General features: G+C 44.0%; 1 protein-coding gene across 14 annotated transcripts in view; it reads right to left on the bottom strand.

Annotated features, from left to right (window-relative positions):
* CALD1 (caldesmon 1) overlaps positions 1–18,971 on the bottom strand; it is a 306,807-nt gene that overhangs the window by 88,134 nt on the left and 199,702 nt on the right. The window lies entirely within an intron of this gene.

Below are 18,971 nucleotides of genomic sequence, written 5' to 3'. Positions count from 1 at the left end.
AACATGGGAGAAATTCTTACAGTTTCTCTCAGCCGGTCCATTGTGATGTATTCACAATGGACCGTTTCTGAGCGGTTTGATGTACAAACTGCCCAGAAACGGAAGTTTGGGGCGGTCTACAGATCTGAGAGATAGATAAATAAATAAATGTAAGCAGTAAGTGGATACCTGTGCTGTAACGCATAAGAGGGTGTTTTTTTGGCTTGGTTTTGTCTGAGTGAGCACAGAGCAGTTGGAATGCGAAACACAATGCAAAGGTGTTTGTTTACCTACAAATACCCGTTTGCAGTAGAAGCCACATTCCAGGTAAGGCAGAGTGTGGGAGTGTGGAAGCTGAAGGGCCAAATGTGAAGTAGTGCTTCGAAAAGGGAGTCTGTCTGGACAGCAAATGTGTGTGATTTGGCTTTTTTAAAGCCAAATTTTGGGTTACGGCCCATTTGACCCACGAGTATACCCCTTAGGTTCTGGCAACACACCGCGCGGACGGACACACACACAGAATTTTCATGGACTAAAATGCACTTTATCAGGTGCATGCAGTGTTATTCTCTACAGACAGTTATTATATTATCTGTTATATATGCATATAGTGTTATAAGGGGGGAGGGGAAATGTAACTGTTGCCCACTTGATCAAAGAGCGCTGCTGTGCATGAAGAAGCCAGCCTCGGTGGTGTTGCACAAGAGCAAAATTGTGCAACTACTTAAAATGGTGTACCCACACTTGTTTCCATCGTAAGCAGCATTGCACAAGTGCAGGCATGCTGTTGCATGTGCACAGCAGCACCGGCCAACTGGTGCAGCTGTATTGCTTTGAGCATCGTGTGAGCCAGGGGGACCAAAAGACCATGAAATGCTCAAGATACAAGTCCAATTCAAACATTATTTTGTACGAGTGTACACTCATACATGAGTTTGTGTGAATGAATGCAGTCATTGCTCCTCCAGCAATTCTGTTGATGCCCTGGAAATCCTTTGAGCGTCCTCTGCAACCCGCTTCAGAACCAACTCCAGTCTAATTATTGTGCATTACCCAGAGCCATTGGATGGGGTGGCTAAATAAATAAATAAATAAATGTGTGCAGAAGAACTGCGGGAGCTGAAGCGGCTATAGGACTAGAACGCAAGTGGAGAAAGACTCAACTTGAATGTGACAGGTTATAACACAGAACAGATTTACAGATCTAGGTGCTGGCAAGACCAACAGCAAAGAAACAGTTCTTTGCTGCTCATGTTGCATCTGCAAGTTCGCGACCGGCTGAGTTGTCTAAGGAACTAATCCAAGTTCCTTCTTCCACGAATTCCAACTTGGATCCTTCAGCGAACTGCTGTGATGCTTTTAGTGAGTTTTTTACAGATAAAAGATCTCATATTCGGGCCGATCTGGATACCTGTATGGTAGCAGAGTCTAGTGGTGAAGTGTCCAGAAACTCCTCTTGTGTGATTATAGACTGGATCAGTTTCAATTTGTGACTCCTGAAGATGTGGACAAGTTGCTTGGAGCGAAGCGGCTTACTACCTGTTCTCTCGATCCTTGACTGACATGGCTGATGTCATCCGGTGGGGAGGCTATTAGAGATGGCCTTGTCAACATCATAAATGAATCTCTGAGGGAGTGCAGGAGGCTTCCTTGTCTCAAGGACGCAATTATAAGACCACCTCTGAAGATGCCTACATTAGATCCCACTGAGCTAAGCACTAACCTTCCATGGTTGGGCAAGGTGATTGAGAGGGTGGTGGCTTCCCAACTCCAGGCAATCTTGAAGGAAACAGATTATCTGGACCCATTTCAAACTGGTTTTCAGGCAGGCTATGAGGTGGAGACTGCCTTGGTTAGCCTGATGGATGATCTCCAACTGGGAACTGACAGAGGGCATGTGACTCTTCTGGTCCTTTTGGATCTCTCAGCAGCTTTTGATACCATCGACCATGGTATCCTTCTGGATCATCTGCGGGGGTTGGGCGCTGGAGGCACTGTTTTGTAGTGGTTTCGCTCCTATCTCGCGGGGAGATTCTAGATGGTGTCACTTGGAGACTTCTCCTCCTCTAAATCTATGGCATCCCAAAGGGCTCCATACTGTCTCCAATACTTTTTAACATCTACATAAAACCGCTGGGGGAGATCATCAGGAGATTTGGTGCTGGGTGTTACCAGTATGCTGATGACATCCAAATCTATTTCTCCATGTCATCTTCATCAGGGAACAGCATAACTTCCCTAAATGCCTGCATGCATGCGGTAATGGGCTGGATGAGGGAGAACAATTTGAGGCTGAATCCAAGCCTCTTGGATTCCACCTGCAGGACACTTCATGAGGGGAGTTTGGAACTCAGGAGCTAGGTTAGACCTACCTGTTCTAGAAGGGGTTACACTCCCTCAAAAGTAACAGGTGCATAGTCTGGGAGTACTTCTTGACCCAGGCCTCTCTCTGGTTTCTCAGGCTGAGGCAGTGGCTAGAGGTGCTTTTTATCAGATTAGGCTGATATGCCAGCTATGGCCATTTTTGGAGAACGACCTAAACACAGTGGTACGCTTGCTGGTAACCTCCAGACTTGTCTACTGCAATGTGCCTTATGTGGGGCTGCCTTTGTACATAGTCCAAAAACTGCACTTGGTACGAAATGCAGTAGCCAGTTAGGTCTCCAGGGCAACCTGAAGAGACCATATTACTCCAAAAGCATTACACTAGCTGTCCATATATTTCCGGGCAAAATATAAAGTGCTGGTGATGACCTATAAAGCCTTAAATGGCTTGGGCCCAGGGTATTTAAGAGAGCGCCTTCTCCTTCAGGACACCCACTGCTTATTAAAATCCTCTTGAGAGATCTGCCTGCAGCTGCCCTCTCCGGTGACCCTCTCTGCTTGTCTGGTGGCAATTCAGAGCCGGATCTTTTCTATATCCACTCCAAGGCTTTGGAACGAACCCTCTGTTGTTGTAAGAGCTTCCCCAATTCTGGCAGGTTTTAAAACACATTTATTCCACCAAGCTTTTGACTAGCTGTAAGTAGATTTTTATTGTTGTTCTGCTGTTTTAAATTGTTTTGAAATGTTTACAACTGTTTTAATTTGGTTTTAATTCTGATTTTGTTGTTTGTTTTGTATGAGACATTGGTATGTGGTGGTATTAAAATGTAATAAATAAATAAATAGATAAATTAAAAAAAATTCAGAATTCTTACATTCAGAATGAAAAATAAAACTTTTCTCAGTAAGGGCAGAATATTAGGCAGACGCTTTGTCCTCCTGGCAACTGTGGGGCAGCCCAATTAACACTGCCTCCCAGTGTCCCACCGTCCCCTTTGCCCAGTAAGCCATGGTTCAGGGATGGGACTTTGCCTTCTGTACAAAGGTAGCATCTCAAGATAGAGGTTGCATGGTGGGGCTCTCTGGAAAGAGAGCTCTGCCTCTGCAGCTATGGTGCCACCACTGAAAAGGCCTCTCTCCAATCAGATACAGAACAATTGTTCTATGGAAGTGGCACTCAGGGCAGCTTAAGGAAGAGCAAGGTAGATGAGTTTGAGAGCAGTGCTGAGAAAGTAGAGCAAACCAAAATACCATAGACCTTTTTGCTGGCCTCCAGGTAGGCCCACCTCTAAGGAGGAAAGGCTGCCTCTGATTGCCTTCTAATGGAGACACCACTAGAAAGCTTGTAGGACTTGCATATCTATCCACCTGCAGGGAAGGGCTGAAGGTGACATTGCCTGGGCGAGCTGGTCTTGTGGTAGCAAGCATGAATTGTCCCCTCTGCTAAGCAGGGCCCACCCTGGTTTGCATTTGAATGGGAGACTACATATGCAAGCACTGTAAAATATTCCCCTTGGGGATGGGGCCGCTGTGGGAAGAGCACCTGCATGCTTGCATGCAGAAAGTTCCAAGTTCTTTCCCTGGTTTCGCCAGACAGGACTGAGAGAGACTCCTGCCTGTAACCTTAGAGAAGCTGCTGCCAGTCTGGGTAGACAATACTGAGCTAGATGGACGGACATTCTGACTCATATACGGCAACTTCTTATATTCCCGTCCTTCTCCCCCCATCTTCCTTGCAAGGTGTGTCTGTGCTAGGTTAGTGTGAAAAAAGAGCAGGAAGTTGCTGTGGAACACAGAGACAAAGAAGACGGGGTGTTAGGACCTGGAATGTAGCAGCCAAGCAGGAGGCTGAAGAAGCACCTTTGGTGCAGCTCTCTGGGCACCTGATGCAATCTGTTGCTGACCTTTAGGAATGTTCTGCCGACTTCAGTATACAATCTATCAAGTCAAGTCTTTATTTCGGTCTATGACCAGCATAACAGCAAAATAAACAAGCATCAATTAAGACAATCTACTCCGACAAGGTAATAGGGGATCTCTATCAAATCACCTAAAACACCTAAAACATAATACAGTGAGTAGAGCAAGCTAAAAGTTAAGACTGTGAGCAGAAACTATTTAATATTAATCAACACTAAAGTCAGAATGATACTGAGTATAAAGGTGGCAAGATATCAACATTATGTGCCTGATACAGAACGATGTTAGATCTCATACCATTCTGTATTCTATACTACGGTATGTATGACAAAATCATATCCAACCAATGGACGCAACATACATATATACAGGCGTTAAAATGTTTATTTCTTATTAAATTCTAAACAAATTGTGCTAGCTATTAAGCAAAACTTGGCCACATTATAGGATCTAAAATCATTCTGATTTGTCAAAAGAAGGTTAAGATATTTTTTAAAAAAATCAGAACAGCCTGGATATGAGCTAATATATGGGGAGATAGGCTTATGCTGAGAGTCACAGTAATACTGACAATACAAAAGTACATGAGCCGTCATTTCAATCTCACCGGAGCCACAGGGACAGATACGCTTTCCATATGGAATTTTCTGGTATCACAGCTGTGTGCAAGGCATTGCATCAGGCCAGTGTCAGAGCCCTGCAGTACTTTGGGACTATTATCTGGTTTAAATAATTGGCAGGGGTAAAGCTCAGAATTGGATTGCCCCAAAAGACACCAGCCAGGATGGGCATACAGTAGATACTTGAGTAAATAAACCAAATATTGCAAAGACACCGTCAGTCTACAGGAACCTCTTCTCCACGGGAAACTAACATCCAAGGGGGGACTCTGCAAATGCCTAGAACTTCTCGCTGCTCAGAGAAGCGGGACAACTGAGGAGCATAACAGTATACCGTGGAGTGATTGTGAATGACTACTGGTCAATAGCTTATTACTTGTGTCCGTGAAAAAAAAGGAAAGATTGTGCCATCGAGTCAGTGTCGAATCTTGGTGACCACAGAGCCATGTGGTTTTCTTGGTAGAATACAGGAGTGGTTTACCATTGCCCTCTCCCACGCAGTATGAGATGATGCCTTTCAGCACCTTCCTATATGTCTTCTGCCCATTATAAGAGTTTCCCATATTCTGGGGAAAACACCAGTGGGGATTCGAACCAACAGCCTCCTGCTCTCTAGGCAGGTTGCTTCCCCACATGACAATGGGGTCCTACTTAAATGATGTAGGAACTTACTTAAATGATATCAGGAGGGTCAGTTTATTATCTGGACAAGACATGGTCTCCTTTGGCCAAAGAGGTAGCAGAGTGTTCAGCCTTTGTGGAACAGAATGGGGCTCAGATTTTCCAGAACGGTTTTGCACAAAGAAAACTTGATGTAGGGCTGGTTCTCACGATCACTATAATATTAGGAGGGAATTTGAGATTCCCATGGCACGCGTGCTCCCCTGGAGCATGTCATGTGAACTGGGAAAATGTCTGCAATCTCTCGCTATTTATTTATTTAGTATATTTGTACACTGCCACAAACTAATGTCTCTGGGTCGTTCACAATAATTATTTATTTATTTAGCACATGTGTACAACGCCATTTTTGGCAACACACCAACCCACGTTCATTAAACCACCTTCAGATTGTGATTGTGAATGAGCCTATTCTCATGATCAGCCCTCCCTGGGTAGGACAGGGCTATCCCAGGGAGAACTGGCCATGTGAAGTCCCAGGATTGCTCTGGATCCTGCTACTCCTCCCCTAGATAGCCCTGACCTGCTACTAAGGTTTAAAGTGAGGTAGGAGGACAAGCACACACCTCCTACCTCACTCTCTGGTCGTGTGGGGCTCTACGCTGCGGGCAGCCATCTTCATGATGGAACAGAGGGGAAGGAGAGGCCAGGAAGCACTGAGCTTCCCCAGTGAACTGTGCTACTCACGCGGTGTATTGTGAGATACTGGAGGGCTCACAATTGCAGCCCTGAAGAATGCCACTACGGCGTTTGTGTGGGCGCCTGACCAGCAGAGCCCAACAGAGGCTCTGATCATAGGGGGTGGGTGGGTGGAGCAGGTAGGTTCCTGCCTCCTCTCCAGCCCACCCCATTTGATGGTGTGAAGGGGCTCAACGTCAGCTTGATCTCAGATTGGCACGTTGCCAGCTGGAGATCACTGAAATTTTTGCTGGTTCACACAGTACACTCCGCGGGAGCAAGCACACCACAGGAATCTCAGATTTCTACATGACTAACATTACACTTATCATGAGAACTGGCTCTTAGTTCTTTACAGTTGCATCCAGACAACCAAGTTCTGTTTGCAGAAATATCCTGAACTAATGATCATCCTGTGCTAACTGATTCAAGTGAGCCTGGTACTGTAAAACCGAGGTGGGCAGACTTAAGGTCCAGGATCTTTTTTCTTTTCTTTTTGCTAGAGCCTTGGAAGCCAGCCTCACAAAATTACAGCTTGGGGAGGCGGAGCGAGTCATTATGGTGGCTTATTCCCTTGAACTCTGAGATGTTGTAAGCTGCCCCAAGCAGTAGTGTACTGGAGGGTCAGGATATACATATTTTAATTTAATTATAATTGTAAATTGTAAACTGCCCTGAGATTTCCAGTAAACTGAGGTAATGCACTGCAATAAAACCCCTGCTAACTTGGCAAAGAGGCACCTTTTAACGTGGTGATTCTCTTTATTTAACAGGGGGAGAGTAACTGGCCCTATCCACCCCAGCACAGTACTTCCAGTGACTGTTGCTGGTGTCTATCTTATGGTTCTTTTTAGATTGTGAGCCCTTTGGGGACAGGAATCCATCTTATTTATTTATTATTTCTCTGTGTAAACTGCCCTGAGCCATTTTTGGAAGGGCGGTATAGAAATCAATCAATCAATCAATCAATCAATCAAATAAATAAATATTAGGATGAAATTTGGTACATGTGTCTATAACACATTCTGTGTTCAATTTGATAGAGATGAAGAGAAAGGCCTTCTTGCTGGTGGTGCCCAGAATGTGGAACTCCCTGCCTCAAGAGATTCATCCTTGATGGTCTTCTGCAATGGGTCAAATATTTTTCTAGTTGGCCTGCCTTTTGCTTGATCATGCATTTTTCTCTTAGTATTTTATTGCCTTTGCTGCAATTCTGTTTTGTTTTTCACTATTATTATTTTGCTGTTATTATGTTAAGTTCATTTTTATTTTGTTGCATTGATTATTTAATAACAAACTGTAAACCGCAGTGAGCAATTTTAGAGTGGAAAGGCAGGGAATACATCCTGAATAAGAAAAATCAATAATAATTTTGAACACTGGCTCAGTGCTCACATCTGTTCCCTGGGTGATGGGAGAAGGAAAATGCAAACAGCAGTGTGGTGCAATATCTGCAGAGAAGATTCTCTAACATTACAACTTACAGTTAAGATTTTTAATCCAAATTTTATTTGATTATTTTATCTTTCTGATAGCCAAGATACCCACTCTTCTTCCAGCAATAAGCACATTTACACTGAGTGGGGATGTGCGTGAACCAAGGTTCGCGCACTGGTTCGGCGCTGCGGGGAGCGGAGCAGCGAGCGGGATCTTTAAAAAAGAGGAGAGCAGGTCCTTAGCTGCTCTCCGCCGCCCCCATGCAGCTTCCTGCTGTGGTGGAAATTGTCCCAAGGACCTGTGCACGGTGCCAGCACACACATAGCACCCACACATGTGCGGGCACTAGCATGGGCAATGCCCCCAAATACCCATCTTTTCGCCCAAGCTTTCTCAGCTTCCTAATATTTTGGGGTTTTAATCTCTGCTTATTTTTAAATTGTTTTAAAGTTTTTGTATATGTTTTTAACTGGTTTTATGTTATTGTAAACCACCCAGAGATGGAAGTTTGAGGGGGTATACAAATTTGATAAATAAAATAAAATAAAATACATAAATGCTGACCATGGAAACGGCACAAATGAGGCAGAGAGCAATCCTAACTGCCTGAGCAAGAGACCATGCTTACAGGAAATTTCCAGGCTGGCTTACACAGGTCTTGATGAAAGTGGTCTGATGCGCGCAGTTTATCAAGGGCTATGCAAGTTGTTGCCTGTAACATGACGGGTGCATTAGAAGGAGTTGGCACATGCTGACTGGAAGGGTCTGCAATCCTAGGCTAATGCAGAAATGACTGCGATTGTCCTTATAAACTCTGAGATTCCTTTGTTCAGGGCTCCTCCCCCTTGTTCTGAGCTGCTTGGGAGACTTGCCCAGCATGTCATTAATCAATAAAGCTTGATTCAAATTGAACCACGAGCCTCTATTCATTAAAGAACCTGTGGATAATTTATCCGACAGCGTCCATGCATGTGCAGGCACCAGCATGGGCAACATCATGCTGACCAAGCAAATGGTGCCTGCGCATGCGCAAATGCCCTGTGTGTGCCACCACCACACAGGGGTTTTTCGGGGCAGTGCTGTCGCAGCATGCGACAGTGGAAAGTAGATAAGAACTTGCTCTCCTCTTTTTTAAAGATCCCGCTCACCGCTACCCTCCAGTGTTCTGTCGAAGGCGTGTGCACATGCGCACGCTCACATGTTTTTGGATCTCCTCTCAGTCAATTTTAGATCCGCTCAGGATCCCCACTCTGAATGCACATGCGCACACACTGCCTTGATACTGCCGCCCGGAACAAAATTCATTCTGCACACTGATGAAAAACATTAGAGAGAACACTGCTGCCCTCCTCGTGGCACCAAACCTCGGTTTGTGCACATCCCTAACACTGAGAATGTGGGGGAAAATATAGGACTCACAAATGCAATTATTTCAGAGATCGTGAACTCAAATCCCCCCCTCCCCAGCAGGTACCACTTCGCAGAAAATAGCACTTATTTGTCAAGAGCTCTAAAAGGCTATTGGCACTGTGCAGGAAAACGAAATATGTTTGTTCTTAAAAAACCAACATAATGACATTAACATCTGCTCGTTGTTTAAATAATATTATTAACTCTTTGCTGCCAGGAAAGGACAAAATGCCACAAATGACAGGTATGTCACTGCAGCAGAAACACGTGCTCTGTCTTTAAGGCCTCCACTGGCAACCCAGACTTCATGATCAAAAGCTTTTTATAAAAATGAACTGAGCCCTTTGATTTGGGGCACCACTGGGGCAGCAGAATTTGTTGGCTTTATTAAGCTGTTTCTGTGGTTGCTTTCCATTGCCAATAAGGACCAGGATGGAAGAAACAAGCATCTTCTACGCTGCTGCTGGTGGGGCATGCAACAGCTCTAGAGCAGGAGTTTTGAATCTTAGACCCTCAGATATTGTTGGACTGCAACTCTTGTCATCCCCAGCCGTGATGGTGAAACACCATTGTAGCTGGGGATGATGGGTGTTGTAGTCCAACAGCATCCGGGAACTCAAGGTGGGAGACCCCTGCTCTAGAGAGCAATTTGTGGATCAGTACTGATTTCAATCCAGGAGTATTTTGTGAGCCAAACTGAACATTAGGAGAGAGATGTTTTATCTCCCAAGATTTATTTTTAATGCATAATGCCATCACAAAATGCTGGCCATTTGATCAGAGCGGCAATGGGAGGCAGGGGTGTTTTACAATTCTCCCTCTGCACCATTCTCCCAGTCAAAATTGCCCTCCCCCTCCATCTGTTATTTGTCCTGTGGTGGGAAAATACAGAAAACTGTTCCCTTCTGCTTTAGAATCAGCATAATGCACTAGAGTGTCGAACTAGGCTGGGGAGACCCGAGTTCAAATCTCCATTTAGCCACGAAACTCACTGGGTGAATCTGGGTCAGTCATTTATCTCCCAGCTCAAGCTACCTCACAGGGTTGTTGTGGGGTATACAGCTCTGGGCTCCTTGGCAGAAGAGCAAGATTGAAATTGTAAAATTAAATAACATAAAAATAAATCTAATGCAAATAGCAGTCCAGGGGCAATTCTGAAGAGCAAAACTGTGCAAGGGAAAGTGTTTTTAGAAGACAACAGCCCTCTCATTGCTGCTCAGATCTAATCAGAAATCTCCCCTTTCATTAAAGAAAAAAGGACATCCCATCACAGACCTCCCCTGTAATGTGTGATTTGGCTCATTGCTACTTCCGTCATTTCTAAAGCCTTGAGTTATGCTATCCCATTGTTGTGCTAAGCAGATCTCAGCCTGGTGTGTGCCTAGATAGGTGACTGCCCTGCAAGCCCATCTAAGCTGCTGTCAGCATCCCTGGGATATAAGTAAGTGCAATACAGCTAAGCCTGCTTTTACATCCAAACTTGCTGCAAAAGTTGCACACAACAGTCCAATTAGTCATCGGACTCAAATATGGGTAAACTTCTCAAAAAGAGGGTTGTAAAAACTTGTTTAAAAACAAATGTTAGTGTTTTATGGATGAGTCATGGACAAGTGGTTTAGTCTGCTGCTTAGTGGAGCATTTAGAGCTAGGTTTGCAGGCCCCAAATCACAACAATTATTTTAGGAACTTCATTCCTTTATTAACTCATTTTTATCCGCAAATAATTTTTTCATCTTTCTCTCATGGGAAAGGAGGACCACTACAAGGCGTATCCCATCTAAGTACCTCAATACTAGTATCCTGTACTGGGGTCCCAGAGCAAACTGAGCAAATGAACTTCTTTAAAGTGGCAATTATCTTTATTTAGCAGGGGGAGAGCAACTGACCCCATCCATCCCCAGCATAGCATCCCTCAAGAAGAAGAAGAAGAAGAGGAGGAGGAGGAGGAGGAAGTTCACAAATATAAAAACAGATTAAAACACAAATAACTCATTAAAACAAAATCAAAACCAGTTAAAAACATCACTCTAAAAATTTCAAAAACTATGAAGCATTCCTTAAAAAAAAAATCTGGCAGTACCCCATTGTTACAAAGGAAGCGCAATCTGTGATTTCAGCTCCCTCTCTCACTGCAAATTGTAACTTGATTAGAAAACCATATTTCTTAGGACAGGCTTCTGTGTCAGCAATGCAGAAGTGGTACACAGCCCAACCACATCGTATTTTATCAATGTGATAGAAAGGAAGGCTATTTTTACTGAAGTGTTTCCTTGATGTGTTTTCACTGCAGAACACTATAAAAAAAAGTATACAAACCCTAGAACAATGATCTCCCTGTAATGTCTGGGGAAAGTTACTGTTCTGGGACACTGAACAAGGGAAATGAGAAACAGAGAATATATCATAATGCTTCTATACTAGACTAGTATCTGTGCAGCTGAAGCACTGGTTTTTAAATTGTTGTGATAAGAACATAAGAACAGCCCTGCTGGATCAGGCCCAAGGCCCATCTAGTCCAGCATTCCATTTCGCACAGTGGCCCACCAGATGCTGCTGGAAGCCACAGGCAGGAGTTGAGGGCATGCCCTCTCTCCTGCTGTTACTCCCCCGCAACTGGTACCCAGAGGCACCCCGTCCCCGAGGCTGGAGGTGGCCTACAGCCCTCCGACTAGTAGCCGTCAATAGACCTCTCCTCCATTAAGTTATCCAAACCCCTCTTAAAGCAATCCAGGTTGTTAGCTGTCACCACATCTCGTGGCAGAGAATTCCACAATGTTGATTATGCGTTGATTATGCGTTGTGTGGAAAAGTACTTCTGTTTGCTGGTCCTAGATTTCCTGGCAATCAATTTCATGGGATGACTCCTGGTTCTAGTGTTGTGGGAGAGGGAGAAGAATTTATCTCTATCCACTTTCTCCACACCATGCATGATTTTATAGACCTCTATCATGTCTCCCCGCAGTCGTCTTTTTTCTAAACTAAATAGCCCCAGGTGTTATAGCCTAGCCTCATAAGAAAGGTGCCTTAATAATCTTGGATGCCCTCTTCTGCACCTTTTCCAGTTCTACGATGTCCTTTTTTAGATGTGGTGGCCAGAATTGTATGCAGGACTCCAGGTGTGGCCGCACCATACTTTTGTATAAGGGCATTATAATATTAGCAGTTTTATTTTCAATTCCCTTCCTAATGATCCCTAGCATGGAATTGGCCTTTTTTACAGCTGCTGCACATTGAGTCGACACTTTCGAGCTGTCCACCACGACCCCAAGATCCCTCTCCTGGTCCGTCACCGACAGCTCGGATCCCATCAGCATATACTTGAAGTTGGGGTTCTTCGTCCCAATGTGCATCACTTTACACTTGCCAACATTGAACCGCATTTGCCAGATGCCGAGATGAGGTCGTCTACTAAAATTCATGGCACATCGACAGTTTTAACAACAATCTCTGATCTAAAACATCCCTAAAGGAATTAGAGAGCCAAATGTTGCAGCTTAAAAACATCCAGTTTCTATGTGAGGAAACTGAACACCACCAGAAAGGTACAGACTACTCTGGCAGTACTTCTAGCGGTTGTGGAGGGGGGAACCAAAAATCCTGCCTCCCCCTCTAAGAGCTGTAGGCAATCCAATGTTGTTTTCAAGGCACTCTCTGTTCATTGGTAATAAATAAATAAATAAACAAATAAACAAATAAATAAATAAATAATCTGCTCTCAATTCACTGATTGTGTAAGGCAGCATTTCCCACCCAATTGGTGTCCTCCCTCCCTGTGCGATGGAACTGGAGAGAGATGACTTTTCAGCTGGACAGCAGATGTTTGGATTAGTACAGTGTATTCTACATAGGTCTGCTGTTGAAGGGGAAGGTTTTGTTTGTGCAGAATTCTGAAACCCAGCTTATCTAGTGGGACTAAGGTTGCCACATGTCAAGGATTTGCCTGGGCAGTTCAGGAGTATTGTCCTGGACTTGAAATGACCAGGAATTTAACCAGGAGGATTGCTTTAACAAATTTACCGCTCCCCCCCACCCACTCCAGGCATTGTAGCTACATGGTAGCTTCTCTCCAGGCATTGTAGCTACATGGTGTCAGTGTTTCAAAGCCCCATATTTTAATGGCACAGCAGGAAATGACTTGCTGGTTTACATTAAAATAAAGGTAAAGTGTGCAGTTGAATAGGTGTTGACTCCTGGTGACCACAGAGCCCTGAGGTTGTCTTTGGTAGAATACAGGAGGGGTTTACTATTGCCATCTCCTGCTAGACTTGCCATGTCCCCCAAAATTCTGGGTTTCACACAGATTTTAAGCATCTCACCCAGCTTGCTTAGCCCACCCAAATTCTCCCAGATTTCATTAAAAAAAAAAAAAAAGCTAAACTCTAGCCACTGTAGAAACGGAGTGATGGAGCAAAACGTGCAGTCACTATTCTGCTCAGAAATTATTTTCCAGAAAATTTACATAATATGCAAATTAGGCACCTAGATTTGGGAAGCCAGAATATGGCAACGCAGTATGAGATGATGCCTTTCAGCATCTTCCTCTATTGCTGCTGCCCGATATAGGTGCTTCCTATAGTTTGGGAAACACACCAGAACCGGCAACCTCATGTTATTTATTTATTTGAGTGATTGATTGATTGATTTCTATACCGCCCTTCCAAAAATGGCTCAGGGCCATTAACACAGAGAAATAACAAATAAATAAGATGTCTCCCTGTCCCCAAAGGGCTCACAAAAGAAACATAAGACAGACACCAGCAACAGTCACTGGAGGTACTGTGCTGATGGTGGATAGGGCCAGTTGCTCTCCCTCTGCTAAATAAAGAGAATCACCACGATTAAAAGGTGCCTCTGCCAAGTTAGCAGGGGTTTTAGTGCAATGCATTACTTCAGTTTACTGGAAATCTCAGGGCAATTTACAATTTACAATTATAACTACAAATTATATTGAAATGTTATTATACTAGGGCCTGGTTTAGACCAAGGCCCGTCATCATGTAACTGAGCAGCACAGCAACCGGGGTGGGGCGAGTGATATCTATCTATCTATCTATCTATCTATCTATCTATCTATCTATCTATCTATCTATCTATCCATTATTTTACTGCCTTTCATAAGGCATCCCAAGGCAGTTTTCAAAAGTTAAAATACATTAAACTCCATAAAAATCACATTTAAACCCTTAAAATCAGTTAACCATTAAAAACCATAAAATACCAAAAAACCCACCCAACCATAAAAAAGACAAACAGAAACATGAGAACTGAGAAACCGGGGAGCCCCTAAAGGGTAAAAGCCTGAACAAATAAAAAGGACTCCTTTAAGACCTTCAAATGTATTATGTAAAAACAGATGACAATACCTTTTTAAAACGTTGCTAAAAGGTAACAACAGATTACAAGGTATTGTCATCTGTTTTTATATAATATATTTGAAGGTCTTAAAGGAGTACTTGGGAGTCACCTTAACTATGCATATTGCATTGCCAACTTATCAATTTATACAAATAAAAAGGCCCTTAGTAGTTTTTTAATAGAAGCCACAGATGCCAAAGAGCGGACATTCACTGGGAGAGCATTCCAGAGCTTGGGGGCAACCATAGAGGTGGCCCTGTCATGCATGCATGACATTTAGGATCTTTCTCACCACTGGGACATGGACCAAAAGCCCCTCTAATGACCTGGTTGGGTGGGCAGAAACCCTTGGGAGCAGGCGGTCCTTCAGGTATCTAGGGCCCAAACCATTAAGGACTTTAAAGTAGGGATGTGCACAAATTGATTTTTTTTATTTAATTGGTGCCCAAAACAAATCACCCCTGATTTGTTTTGTATCCAAATTTACCCCCTCCAAATCACCCCAGATTTGATTTGTATTTGCTTTGATTGGATTTGGATTCGGACCACTTAAGAAGGCCCTAGGGGCACCAAATCTGGGTGGTGGGTAGGTCCCCATGGGTGCCACCTACCACCCAAAGTTCAAGGTTGTGGTACACTTGGTTGATTTTTAATGATTTTTTTCAGTTTTTACTGATTTTGAACATTTCTGCCATAGGAAACAATGGGGATTTGAAGTTGCCATATCCTAACCCTAACACAGATCCCCAGCTTTCATTAAAAAACAAAAAACAAACTAAGTAGAAGTGGAGTTATGGAGCAAAATGTGCAGTCATTATTTTTCAAGTGTTTGTATTCTTTGGCGTATATTAACTTTTCCTCATAATGAATCCCTTTGAGGATTCATTATACGCCTTCATTTCTTCTGTTCATTTTGACTATCATTGGACAGTGCCAACTGTCAACTGCCATGTGCCAACTACACACACACACCACGCGTGCGCACAGAGAGAGAGAGAGAGAGAGAGAGACTTGGGTACTCAGTTTATTTTTTAGGTATTTTTGAAGTGTTTAGATTCTTTGGGGTCTTCATTACACATCTTCATTTCTTCTGTTCATTTTGACCCCACTGCTTTGCAGGTGGGGGTGGGGAATTAGTGGCATCTCATGTTCCAACTACCCCGCAATCCACAAGCCCGCAATCCACAAGCCTGCAATCCACAAACTGAGTAGTACCCCACTGCCTTGTGGGTGGGAGTGAGGTGTAGTTGGCACATGGCAGTTGACAGTTTGCACTGTTGGAAAGACAGTCAAAATGAATAGAAGAAATGAAAGTGTGTAATGAATCCTCATAGGGATTCATTGAGGGAAAGTTATTATACACCGAAGAATCCAAACACTTGAAAAATAGTGACCACACATTTTGCTCCATAACTCTTCTACAAGGACAAGGGCTTAACTTTTTTTTTTTTAATGAAAGCTGGGAACCTGGGGGAATTAATAGGAGGGATCCGAATCTCGAATCGATTTGAATTGAATCAGGCGCAATTCGATTTGTACCCAAATCTAGCCAATGGACCACAGGGGTGATTTGTTTTGTCTTCAAATCACCCGAATCAGATAGATTTGGGTACAAATCAATTTGTACCCAAATCAATTTGCACATCCCTACTTTAAAGGTAATAACCAGCACCTTGAATTGGATCCGCAAACAGACTGGCAGCCAAGGCAGCTCCTTCAAGATAGATGTAATATGCTCTGAGTGAACAGTTCCAGAGAGAACCCTGGCAGGTGCCTTCTGTACCAACTGAAGTTTCCGAATATTCTTCAAGGGCAGCCCCAGGAAAGCTCACTGCAGTAATCCAGCCACAATGTGACTAAGGTGTGGGTAACTGCAGCCAGACCTGCTTTCTTGAGAAAGGGACACAGCTGGCGCACTAGCCGAAGCTGTGCAAAGGCACCCCTGGCCACCCCCTGAGCATCTAAAAGCAGAGCTGGGTCCAGCAAAAACCCCAAGCTGCACACTTGCTCCTTTAAGGGGAATACAACCCCATCCAGAGCTTGTTGAATCACCCTATGCTGATTGGCTTTTCTGCTGACCAGCAGCACCTCCATCTTGTTCAAATTTAACCTCAGTTTGCTAGCCCACATCCAGCCCATCACTGCTTCCAGCCCCCGGTTCAGTACTTCTACTGCTTCCCTAGGGTCAGATGTCACAGAAAGGTAGAGCTGAGTGTTTTTAATGTTATGAAGCCTTTTAGGTTTCACATAACTTAGGGCCTCAGCATGTCATAATCCAGCCTTGCTTAACACACAACTATTCTTATAACATGAAACACGAAGCTGTGCAGAAGCTCCACCCTCAGCTACAACTGCTCCCAGAACCCCATGATCTTTTAACCCTTTCCTGTGCAAAGAACACTATGGGGGAAATATGCAGTACAGCCGCCAAGCTCCACTGTTAACCACTTTTCCCAATCCCAGTCAAAAAAGTAAAGTTTTAACCCTCCCCAAAACTTTTGAGGGTTGTGACCAGGAATTCTCTCCAAAATGTGGCAAGCCTAAGTGGGTCACAGGGAGGGAGCGCATTACACCAGTGTTAGCTCATCTGTACTAGATTGCTTCCAGCCACAATGTTAAAGTGGTGGTAATATCTCTCTTTCTCTCTCTCTCTCTCTCTCTCTCTCTCTCTCTCTCTCTCTCTCTCTCTCTCTCTCTCTCTCACACACACACACACACACACACACACACACACACACACCATCGGCTGCAAAGTCACAGCACACCAACAAAGCACATTTTATATCATTCAGTGTTAGCTGGGGGAGGCAAAGGACAAGACTGCTGATGCTTGCAGCCGCCCACCCATCTGCTGTAACATCTCATTCTGGCCTCAGTGGTCAGGACAGGTATCCTCTCTGCCAACCTCAGTGCATATGAAACAGATCTATGGGAAGAGCTCCAGCATAAATACCACAGTCTATTTGGATGGATAAATTTGTCTGTTTTTCTTATGACGTTCCCACACAGCAAAAATATACCACCTTTACGCAGACATCACAAGTGACAGAGGGGGTTCGAGTGTCCAGGATTTAGCAGAGTCTATTAAAAAAAACCCCAACCTTCTTTGTTTCTATCAACAAATTGTTTCTATGAAGAAGTTCTGAATTAAAAATTTAAAAAATGGTAATTGAACAGAGCTAAAAATAAGAGGTCTTTTCACCTTGTCAGCTCTTGGTGCCCAGGAATGAGTTGCCAAGTAGATTTTGCACCTTTTGTGAAATTCACAAGGTTTGTTGATTTTGCCAGTTGCATACTTTGCCACTTGGGGATTAAATTAACCCTTGCCATACAAAATCCGGTAAATCAATCCCTGGTTTAACAAAAAATATATATATCCTCCTCTAATTCTACTGCACGAACTTGAAAACTAAAATTTGGAGATTAATAGCAACAGCCAGCACCCAGATGACAAGCCACATGTGGGGATAACACCGCCGCACTAGTGCAAGTGGGTGGCTTAGTCCTTCTAAAAATGGTTATTGCGCATGAATGCTATTGCACTTTTTAACAAAAGTTCCCATTAGAATAAAAGAGGCATGTCGCAGTTGTGCAACTGCTGCACAACCACAAAGCATGCTTATAGTACTGCAAGACTAGTCTGGAATACAAGCCCAGAAGTAACACAACTAGCTATCACAACAATTTTGTGCTAGTGTGAAATCCTTCTGCAAATTGAATGCTGCTCAGCCATTGTAAGGGTGGATAGGAAGTCCCTCTCTCATAACACTAAAACCAGGGGGTCACCCTATGAAACTGATTGCCAGGAAATTTAGAACAGACATAAGAAAGTACTTTTCTCACACAGCACCTAATTAATCTATGGAATTAAGTGTGGTTTAGGCAAATTCTTGGAGGGCAAGTCTATCAATGGCTACTAGTCTTGATGGCTATAGGCTCAGAGGCAGGCTCAGAGGCAAGATGCCTCCGAATACCGGTTGCAGGGGAGTAACAGCAAGAGAGAGGGCATGCCTACATCTCCTGCTTGTGGGCTTCCCATCTGGTGGGTCACTGTACATAAGAACAGCCCTGCTGGATCAGGCCCAAGGCCCATGTAGTCCAGCATCCTGTTTCACACAGTGGCCCACCAGATGCCGCTGGAAGCCACAGGCAGGAGTTGGGGGCATGCCCTCTCTCCTGCTGTTACTCCCCTGCAACTGGTACTCAGAGGCATCCTGCCTTTGAGGCTGGAGGTGGCCCACAGCCCTCCGACTAGTAGCCATTGATAGACCTCTCCTCCATGAAGTTCTCCAAACCCTTCTTAAAGCCATCCAGGTTATTGGCTGTCTCCACATCTCGGGGCAGAGAATTCCACAAGTTGATTATGCGTTGTGTGAAAAAGTACTTCCATTTGCTGTCCTAAATTTCCCGGCAATCTCCGGGAAGAAACTGGCCTTCTTAGGGCCAAATGATATTTTTTGTTAGATATCTGGACTGAGGATGCAGGTTGGAGAGCTTTAACCTTTGCACTGTCCACAGTACCAATCCAAACTTTCCCCGAATGGCTGCTATTCAAATAATGAAAAA

This window comes from Hemicordylus capensis, chromosome 5 (genome assembly GCF_027244095.1).
Source record: "Hemicordylus capensis ecotype Gifberg chromosome 5, rHemCap1.1.pri, whole genome shotgun sequence".
NCBI lineage: Eukaryota > Metazoa > Chordata > Lepidosauria > Squamata > Cordylidae > Hemicordylus > Hemicordylus capensis.
This window is presented reverse-complemented; position numbering and strand designations above follow the sequence as displayed.